At 41.4% G+C, this 11,036-nt stretch overlaps 1 pseudogene; it reads left to right on the forward strand.

The window, feature by feature from the left end:
• The first annotated feature begins 4,692 nt into the window (after positions 1–4,692).
• On the forward strand, positions 4,693–5,513 carry LOC102029051 (annotated as a pseudogene).
• The last annotated feature ends 5,523 nt before the right edge of the window (positions 5,514–11,036 follow it).

Consider the following 11,036-nt stretch of genomic DNA (forward strand, 5'->3'; position numbering starts at 1 on the left):
GGCGGGCCGCGAGGACGGTCACCGCGGCGACGGCGGCGAAGCGCACGCGCCGTCCCTCTGCCCCAGCTCCCGAAAAAGATTCCCACCGCGCCCGTGCCGCTGCCCGCCCCCACTTCCGGCGTCTCCTAGCGACGACAGGGCGGGGCCGGGATGCGCACAGCGCCCGCGAGGGGTTAACCCTTCCGGCGGCGTAGGGCTGCGTGCTACGGAGGGCCGCGGTGGCCTTTGTTAGGCGGCGACGGCGCGCCCCCAGCCCCGCCAGCCTTCCGCGCCGCCATAGCCTCTCGCCTAGGCGGATCCCAGGTGAAGCCGCCAGCCTGGGGAGCTCGATTCCTGTGGCCATCCTCTGGGGACGATCACACCCCTCGGACAGGCAGGGAGGCCACTCGCCTTCCACGCGGCTTTAAAGGCCACCTGTTCTCCTCTTCGTACTGGACTTCAGCTCTCCCGTGCACAGTGCATTCCGGTTTTCTGGTCGCAGATCCGCACTTCCTCCGTTCGCCCTCTCTGGATGCCTCCTCGCTGACAGCCCTTTCTATCACTTCTCTGGTTTTGTCAAACCCGCTATCTTTTCCCCTCGTGGAATCAGTTTATGTTTTGAAAAGGGTTTTGCTGGTGCCAGTTTCCTTCTTTTTTTTTTTTCTTTTTTTTTTTTTTTTTTTCCGGTACCAGGAATTGAACTCACGACCTTGCCCTTGCCAGGCAGGCGCTGTGTCGCTGAAGTAAATCCCCAGCCCCCCAATTTCCTTCTTCACAGGGTTATTACATGGATTAAGTAAAACGAAAACACCCTGAAAAAGTTAAGCACTACTGAAATTTGAGGCAGATAATTCTGACGATACAGAGGTATAGTCTGTTCTTATTCTCCAGTACCCATCATTTTGCCCTAACTCTGACTATCCCACACAGTGTAGTCCAGAAAAACAGATCTCTTGACAGCTGTGAGGTGCTGAGCCCTGACCTTTGTATGTGCTGTGGAAAGTCCAGGGCTACCAGGCTGTATATGTGTGGTTTAGAATAGCCATTGTTTCAGCTCCTGACCTGGTGATCGCTTGCTTGACACTCCTACAGTGAATTCTCTTCTTTCTCAAGTGACAAGGAAACTGTATTGTAGTGTCTCAAGAAGCATTGTAACACCACACCATTTAATACCATGCAAATTTCTGGAGCAAACGCTATGTTACATTGGAAATATATACATATAGATATATTAGCAGAGGGAGTTTTCATTACAGAACCAAAATTAAAAGACACTAAAAATGTTGGTCTAGTCCAACTAATGTTATTCTTAATCACTTTAAGCATCTTCTAAATGAGTATTAACATACGAAAGATGGGGCTAGGGCTCAGTGGTAGAGATGGAGTGTATAGCATAGGGCCTGGATTCAATCCCCAGCACCACGGAAAGAAGGAAAGAGAAAAAAGGTAGGTAGCTTTGATTCAGGAGAAATGTAACTCCCAACGTGCTACATGTCAGGTGTGCCAAGTTAGTGTCTCCAGAAATCAAAGAATGAATTCCAAAGAACAAAGGAGGTGAAGAGTGGAAAGGGTTTCTTGGGGAATAGGAATAGCTCTTGAGAAACAGGAGGGGTCCCAAGTGAGTTGCTACGAAGGTCCTTTGTCAGGGGTAATTTATACAGCAATTATAATGTGGGTAAAACCTGGGTCCAACTATAACCAACCAATAAGATTATAGCCACTTAGCTAATACTGATCCGGTAAGGAAGCAGGGCATGTAGCAAGGGTGTATAGCTGACATCATTACCCTTGGCTTATCTGTGACTTCTAAAACAAGAACATTTTGAGAAAGGGATGGGTCCAGATGTCCTAGTCACCCCATCCAAGTGTCTGATGCATATCTGGACTTAGTGGACTGGGTGATACTATTTACAATATAGTCTCAAGTTCTGCTTCTCTCCTAGGGAAGTATGAAGGGCTGGCCAGTGTGGCATTATCTTGAGGCCTGGACTTCTTCAAATGTGCCTCCAGCCACAGTTCTGATGTCTTTATTTCTCACCGACTTCCTTAAGAACCCAGCCCCTCTCTTACTATATATTAATTTCTGTCTGACTTAGCTCCCTATAATAGATCCAGGGCCACATCCTGGAGAATCATTAGACTGACAGCAAAGTGATGGGCTGAGTTATGTAAATGCCATAACTCAGACACTTGCTTTGGGAAATAAGAAACATATGAATAAACAAATACTAAGCCAACTTTCCTTTCAGACAAAACTTCAGTAGATCGAAAAACTATTAAACTTTTAAGATGCTGTCCAGGTGATGAGTTAAAGATGGACACACTCACCCCCTACTATACTTATTCCCATGTAGCATTCTTTAAAATATTGCTTAGCAATTAAAATAAACAAATCATCCTAGGAATCACCAAAGGAAGAGCCTAGTAGTTTTGCTGATTACTTTGCCTCTTTGGATCTTTGATTCCTTATCTAAATATCAGAGGGTTCAACTTGGTCAGTGCTGTAGTTCTCAGCCTTCGGTGACAGTTAGCATCACCTGGAAGGCTAGTTAAAACAGATTGTTGGGCCCCACTTCCAGAGTTTCCAATGCTTGTGGTCCAGCCTAACATATAATCCTAGTGAGCTCACAGATAATGCCAGTGGAAGTGTCCCTCTGGCTCTATAGAGCTCTACGATCCCAGTTCCTGGGAGAGTGGACCTCTCCACCAAAAGAAACATTTTAACACTCAGACCCAAGGATATAGATACAATTTTGCTGCAAATCTATAAAAGGGTATACAGTTACTGGGATCAAGGTTGGGAATGTACACCTCACAGAAATCCTCCACTAAATATCCCTACTTGTTTAAGTTAAGGAAAGTAATTTAAATCTGTTCATTTTTATGATTTTTTTAGATAAACTAAAATGGCAAAATAGGAGCACAATGAAGACATCAGAAGATGACAATTATAATAGTAGAAAATCACAAAAACGTCACCATATAGATATAAATAAGCAAATTCTTTATTTCTGGGACAAGAAACCATTTTTAAGATCTCTAAAAAAGATTTTTAGTCAGACATGGTGGTACACACCTGGAATCTCAGCATTCTGAGAGGCTGAGGCAGGATTGCAAGTTTGAGCCCAGCCTAGGCAATTTACCAATTTAGCAAAACAAGATCTCAAAATAAGAAAAGGTAAAAAGGGGATTTGGAATGTAGCTCATGCACAGGTCCTGGGTTTGATCCCATTTATGAGGTTGTGAAGTTATAATCCATCTGGAAACAATCTCTTTCTTAAATTTATCCCAATGTTTTAGCCCCTTCTAAATCTCATGTAAGATAAACACATCTTACCTTTAAAGGCCATTATTCTTGTAGGTCATTTAATAGATCCTGCTTTTCCCATATATCTGGTTAAGTAATCATTTTCCATCAATCACAAAATCATCTCCTCCTAAATAGGAACAAGTTACTGTTCCTATCAGGCCTAGAACAGATTACACAAAAATCAAATTCAATGTAATCATTTTATAGTGAACAACTTCCTTCCTATCTTGGAAATTTTTAAATGTTCACTTTCTTGTCATAAATTGAGAATGGATGCATTAAAGAGAAAGACCAGGGAAGCAACATTCAAGTCAGAGAGCAGTATGAAGACTATTAAATCAGTCTAGCTAATAGATGAAGGTGATCTACAGGGAGAGCAGCTACAAAGAAGGGGATGGAGTAATAAATATTTAGGAGATAAAATCAATGGAGGCTAGCGAGTGAGTGAATTAGAAGTTAATGAAAGAGGAATCTGTGCTGGTGGTCAGGCTGCTGAGCTGGGGCCCTGGAGAGCTGTGCAGTTTACATGTAAACTATGTGACGTCCCACACAGCTACAGAGACCTCCAGTTTACACTACTCTCTGTATGTGTGATCATTATTGTCAACAATAGTGGTATAAAGGACACAGTCCTGGTCCTGGGCTGGGGATTTAGCTCAGCGGCAAAAGCGCCTGCCTGGCAAGCGCAAGGTCGTGAGTTCGGTTCCTGGTACCGGAGAAAAACCACAAAAAAAAAAAAAAAAAAAGACACGGTCCTGGGCTTTGTGGTGCTGTTGTGGGGTTGGAAAGTTATTTCATTCACTAATAAAATATTTTAAGTATTTTCCCCCTCAAATAATGAAGTAACAGCTGTGGAGAAAGAGCAAAGAAATATGCATGTACCAAGCATTCATTCGGCATTTCACATAAGTTAATTATCACAAATGTTGCAAAGCCTTACAATCTCCATTCTCAGAACTCTGGAGGGCTGAGCAGGGAAGACTGTAAGTTTAAGTCTCACTTGGGATATTTTGCAACTTAGGGAGACCCTGTCTCAAAATAAAAAATTAAAAAGGGTCTGGAATGTAGCTCAGTGAGAAGGCCTTGGGTTCAGCCCCCAGCACCATCCCCTGAAATTAAGCCTTCCTATGCAAATGTGTAGTACAGTATTCCCTCACTAGGAATCATCCAGCTCATAATTCTCATGTTATTAAAAAGGCTTTATTTTTTCCACAGTAGAAGTTACAAATTTACAATTTGGAGTCTGGTATGATGAATACACAAATAGTCATTAATTAGATGTAACCGTAGCTTCATGTTGCCTTTTTTTTTTTTTTTTTTTTTTTTTTTAGACAGTGTCAGGACCCTCCTGCTTCAATCTCTAGAGTGCTGGGATTAAAGGCATGTGCCATCACACCTGCCTCTTCTCGCATTATTCTCATTTTTTAAAAGTTGTAAAGAAAATTACACTTGGGGCGCTACCCAAGCAGAATAGCCGTGCGGCGGTCCTCGCCTCAGTCCCCGCGTTCCAAGTCCAGGCAGCGCTCCGCGCGGAGGTCCTCGCCGTGTCTGCGGCGATGAGGGCGAGGTTCGATCCGCTCTTGCATGAGAACTGCATGACTGACCTCCTGGCCAAGCTCAAGGCCAACACTGGCGTGAACCGGAGCTTCATCGCGCTCCGCTCCGTGTCATCGGGCTGGTGGCCTTGTACCTGGTGTTGGGTTTTGGAGCCTCTCTCCTCTGCAACCTGATAGGGTTCGGCTATCCAGCCTACATCTCAGTGAAAGCCGTAGAGTCCCAGCAAAGATGACGACGCCCAGTGGCTGACCTGCTGGCTAGTGGACAGTGTGTTCACTATTGCCGAGTTCTTCTCTGATCTGTTTCTGTCATGGTTCCCCTTCACCTACATGCTGAAGTGAGGCTTCCTGCTGTGGTGTATAGGCCCCAGGCCCTTCTAATGAGGCTGAACTGCTCTACAAGCGCATCATCCATCCGTTCTTCCTGAAGCACGCGTCCCAGGCAGACACTCTGGTGAAGGACCTGAAAGACAAGGCCAAAGAGACTGCAGATGCCATCCCTAAGGAAGCCAAGAAGGCCACAGTGAACTTACTGGGTGAAGAAAAGAAGAGCGCCTAGACTCTCGCTGCGGGCGCTTCCCTGCCCTCCCCACGCCTCCCTCAGAGGGCTTGAGGTTACATCGGGGACTGCGGGGTCATCGTCTTGATAATGTTGCCTTGGAGACACTTTTGATATATTAAAATGCAATGTGTTGTAAATGTTTTGCTGTCACTATCTGTATACAGAGGAAGCATTTGATTCAAATTTAATTTAAATTTAATGCAGTGAGCAATATCTACATTTTTGAAAATACATTTTTGTGGGAAAAGACATGTTACTATCCTGCAAGAAATATAAAGTAAAATAAAATTATGTATCTCACAGGCTCTGTACTTTACCGGGGCGACTCTGCCTGCATTTTCTCTGTACTTAACACTTCATCTGTATGTTCTACATCATGTAAGATACAATTTCATGGAATTCTTCAGTGTTTTCTGTATTTATGTGTATACAGAGAGAAATGTTACTACGACTGTCATGCGCATAATGCTCCTGAGGAAGGAGCCAAGGAGGTTGTGCATCCATTTATAAATTCTGTGCAGCAAGACCACCTGCCAAAAGTGGGAGGCACCGTTCTGATGGGTGATCTGCTAAATACTTCAGAAAACAAATACAAATTAATAATATTCAAACAAAGTGAGAGAGGAGCTTGAAGGGAGGTCGGCCTGCTTACTTTCCTAACACTGTAGTCCTGAACCCTAGGACAGCTTTGTGCAGTAATCAGTCTGGTGGGAAGCGGGGAGATGTGTGCACGTCGGTCTGTAGCTCCCAACTCCCGGTGGAAATTGCAGCGCTTTCTTTCCTACTCAAGCTTTCGGTGTGTCTGCTTTAAGATGCCATGAAGGCCTTTGCGGGTTTTACCTTTAGAGCTAAAATGTTGTTATAGTCTTTTTTCCCCCAATCCTGCTTAAACCAGTTTAAGAAACCCCTCAAGTCATGTCCACCTCTGATGCCACGGTTGTTCTCGTTTATGTCATTAGCAGCAGCATGACGGCGACAACACTCGCCTGAGCGCAGCTCTGGGAAAATGAAAGGCACTCAGATGAACCTGTGGTCTGGCCGGAAGTGGTCGGCCAAGCTGCCTTCACCTAACTTACATTTTAATGTGGAAGTTGAGGCTTCCCTAGTTTGTGTCAGAATTATTTTTAGTGCATTTAAATGCCTTCATCTTTCTTTGTTTTCATAAATTACATATGGATGCATAAAATACAGAGTAAAAAAAACAAAGAAAAGGAAAGAAAATTACACCTGTAAAGAAGAAATTACCTCCCAACCCTGGCCTGGGGATAAATGATAAAAGGAGGAAACACTGTAGACCCAGGCTGTAACTTGATGGGATCGTATTCAAATATTTAGGAATCTGAAATGTTTTCCTTGTGACAGACAACAAAATAAATAACTTCCTTGTAAAAGACAAAAAGATTTTTAAAAGGTTCTATTTAATGAGACTGGATAGTCACACCTGAAGTTATAATCTTCTGACTCCATGTATGAATAACAGTGGGGCAGACAGAGCACCTTGAAAGGCATGTGGTTTTGAACAATACAAGTCTTTGAGTGCTCAGTTCCTCCTAAAATTACCAACTCCAGTAGTAAATTTCAGAGCTAAAGCATAAGAAAGATGATTTACTTAAGCAGATCACCATTCACTTCACAAAAATTGGGGGTCTAAAATTATTGCATTTTGGTGGGGGTTTTTTGTTTTTGTTTTTTGAATCAGGGTCTCACTATGCAGTTCAAGCTGGCCTTAAACTCACTGTATAGCCCACGTTGCCCTCGAAACTCTCAGTGTTCCTCCTGTCTCAGCCTCCTAAGTGCTGGGATTGCAAGCATGCACCATCTCATGCAGCTTCAATTATTACATTTTGAATGAGCAAGATATGGTTGTGCATGTCTGTAATTCCAGCACTCTGGAAGGCTGAGGCAGGAGGACCAGAAACTTGAGCCCCACCCTGGCAATGTAACAAGACTCTGTCCCAAAAAATTTTTTTAAATGGCTGGGAATGTAGCTCAGTGTGAGGGCCCTAGATCCAATCCCCAGTACTGCTAAATAAATAAACTAATTTTGTTACTTTTTGTTATAAATTATGTTAGAGGGCCAGGGATGTAGCTCAGTGGCACAGCACCTGCCTGGCAAGCACAAGGTCCTGAGTTCAACTCCTGGTAGCAAAAAAAAAAAAATTATGTTAGAGATTTTATAAAATTTCAAAAAATCAATTTAACTGGGTTTTTAATTATTGGAAACTGTAATAAACTTCATTTAACAATATTTATTAACAATGTTAATTTATATTTACACTGTTTTTTAAATTAATTAAATTTACTGTCTACATTTTACATATGCATAGTAATTACATTCATCATAGGGAATTTGTACCTGCATGTGATATGCCTTGATTCTTTTTTCCTCACCCCCTACCCTCCTTTCAACCCCCCTTCCCCTCCCTATTTACAAAAGGTTTATTTCCATTTTTTCCTCTTTTCCTCATTTTTGTCTTTTCCTTTCCTTCCTTTTCCCTTCCCTCCTCCCCAGTTCCCCTTCCCATTTGAACATTTTCTTCCTACTTCACAATATCTGTTCTATATTCTGGTCTTTATTTACACTTTCAGTTTCTCACACCAGAGAAATTATGTGGTATTTATGTGAGTGTCTGATTCATTTCACTTAAGAGTATGTTCTCAAGGTGCATCCATTAACCTAGGACTGTCTCAAGATTATCCTTCTTTATGGCTGAGTAGTACTACATTATATAAAAGGACCACATCTTCTTTATCCATCCATCCAGTTGATGGGCATTTGGTCTGTTTCCAAGATTTAGCTATTACAAACTGTGCCACTATAAACATGGGTGTGCATAAATTGCTGAGGCATGATACTTTACTACTTTGGGGAAGATACCCAGAAGGGGAATAACTAGGCCAAATGGGACCTCTACTTCTAGGTTTTTGAGGCATCTCCACACTGATTTCCACAATGATTGCACCAGTCTGCATGCCCCACAACAGTGGAGAAGGGTTCTTTTTTCCCCTCAGCCATGCCAGCATTGTTATTGGGTGATTTCTTGATGTCAGCCATTCTTTCTGGGGTAAGATGGAGTCTCAGTGTTGTTTTAATTTGCATCTCTCGAGTGACTGGTGTTGAGCATTTTTTCATATATTTACTTGCTGTTCGTGTTTCTTCATCTGAGAAATGTGCCTCCATCTCAAAAGCCCATTTTTGGAGTGGGTGTTTAAATTTGGAAGGTTCTTTTTATATATTCTAGATATTAACACTTTGTTTTTATTTTGTTGTTGTTGTTGTTGTTTGTCTTTTTTGAGACAGGGTCTCTCTCTGCAGTTCAGGCTGGCCTTGAGCTCACTTTGTAATCCAGGCTGGTCTCAAATTCGCACCAGTCCTCCTGCCTCAGCCTCTCGAGTGCTGGGATTACAGGCATGCACCATCACGCCCAGCTAGATATTAACACTTTGAGGAACAGCTGCAAACATTTTTTCCTACACTGTAGACTGTCTCTTCACTCTGTTGGTGCTTTCCCTTGCTGTGCAAAAGCTTTTTAATAAGATGAGATCCCAGTTATTGGTTTTTTTGTGATAGTTCCTGTGAGATTGGGGTTTTATTTATAAAGTCTTTGCCTACATAAATGTCTTCAAGAACTTTACCTATTCTATCTTCCAGCAGATTTAGTGTTTCTGTTTTAATATTTAGATCTTTGATCCACTTCGAAATTAGTTTAGTGCATAGTGAAAGATATGTGTCTAATTTTCATCTTCTACATGTGGAAACCCAGTTTTTCCAACACCATTTTTTCTTTTTTCTTTTCTTTTTTTTTTTTTTTTGGTTTTTTTCTCCAGTACCAGGAACCGAACTCACGACCTTGCGCTTGCCAGGCAGGCGCTTTTGCTGCTGAGCTAAATCCCCAGTCCTACCAACACCATTTATTAAAGAGGCTAACTTTCTTCTAGTGAATGTGTTTGGCACTATTGTCAAAGATAAAGTGGCTGAGTATGTCTGGAGTTGTTTCTGCATTTTCTAATCTGTTCCATTGATCCTCAGGTCTGTTTTTTGCCAGTACCATGCTTTTTTCATCACAGTAGCTTTGTAGTACAGTTTCAAGTTAGGATTGTGATGTCCCCTGCTCTGCCTTTGTTGCCTAGAATTGCCTTTGCTATTTTAGGTCTATTCTGGTTCCAAATGAATTTTAGGTGGTTATCTCTAATTCTGTGAGCTATCCGGTTGGAAGTTTTACTGAGATTGCACTAAATCTGTGCAATGATTTTGAGAGTACAGCCATTTTCACTATATTGATTCTTCCTACCCAGGAACATTTTCTGATATCTCCTTCAATCTCCCTTTTCAGGGTAGTGTAGTTTTCAATGTAGTGGTCTTTTACTTTCTTCGTTAGATTGATTACTAGATATTTCATTTTTTGGAGGCTATTGTGAAAGGTGTTTTTTCCCTAATCTCTCTCTCAGTGAGTTTGTTATTCATGTACCGAAAGGCTGTTGATTTTTTAGTACTGACTTTGAATTTGCTTATTAAATCTAGAAGTCTTTCAGTAGAACTTGTGGGGTCTTCTATGAAAAGTATTATGTCATCTGCAAATAATGATAATTTAACGTCTTCCTTTCCTATAGGATTTTTATCATGAATAGGTGTTGGACTTTCTCATATGCTTTTTCTGCATCTATTGAGATGATCATATAGTTTTTGTGGGGTTTTTTGTTTTGTTTTTGTTTTTGTTTTTTTTTCTGGTACCGGGAATTGAACTTACAACCTTGCACTTGCCAGGCAGGAGCTGTACCACTGAGCTAAATCCCCAGCCCCCCAAGTCCCCAATCATATGGTTTTGTCCTTGGTTCTATTCATATGGTATATTACATGTATTAATTTGCATATGTTGAACAATCCTTGCCTCCCTAGGATGAAACCTACTTGGTCATGGTGCATAATCTTCTTGATGATTTGCTGCATTCTGTTTGCCAGTATCTTATTGAGGATTTTTGCATCTATGTTCATGAGGGTGATTGGTCTATAGTTCTCTTTCTTAATTGAGTCCTTCTCCAGTTTTGGTATCAGGGTAATGCTTGCTTGCAGAAATGAATTTGGGAGTATTCCTTCCCTTTCAATTTCATTAAAGACTTTGAAAAGCAGTGACGTTAAGTTTTCTCTAAATTTCTTGTAGAATTCAGCAGTGAATCCATCAGGACCTGGGCTTTTCTTTGTTGGTAGAGTTTTAATTACATCTTCAATTTCATTGACTGATATTGGTTTATTTAAAATTTCTATATCTCCCTGATTCATCTTTGGTAATTCTCATGTATTTAGGATTCTGTCCATTTCTTCTGCATTTTCTATCTTATTAGAATATGGGTTCCTGAAGTAGGTATTGTTGATCTTCTGGATTTCTACAGGATTTCTTGTAACATCACCTGTTTCATTCCTAATTACATGAATTTGAGTCTTTTCTTTCCTTTTTTAGGATATGGTTTCCTAAGAGTTTGTGAATTTTATTTAATCTTTCAAAGAACCAACCGTTTGATTCATTGATTCTTTGTCACCATTGTATTAATTTTTGCTCTGACCTTTATAACTTTTTCCCTTACATTAGCTTTGGGCTTGACTTGCTCTTCTTTTTCTAGAGGCTTGAGGTTC

This window comes from Chinchilla lanigera, unplaced genomic scaffold (genome assembly GCF_000276665.1).
Source record: "Chinchilla lanigera isolate Chin_1 unplaced genomic scaffold, ChiLan1.0 scaffold00056, whole genome shotgun sequence".
NCBI classification, from domain to species: domain Eukaryota; kingdom Metazoa; phylum Chordata; class Mammalia; order Rodentia; family Chinchillidae; genus Chinchilla; species Chinchilla lanigera.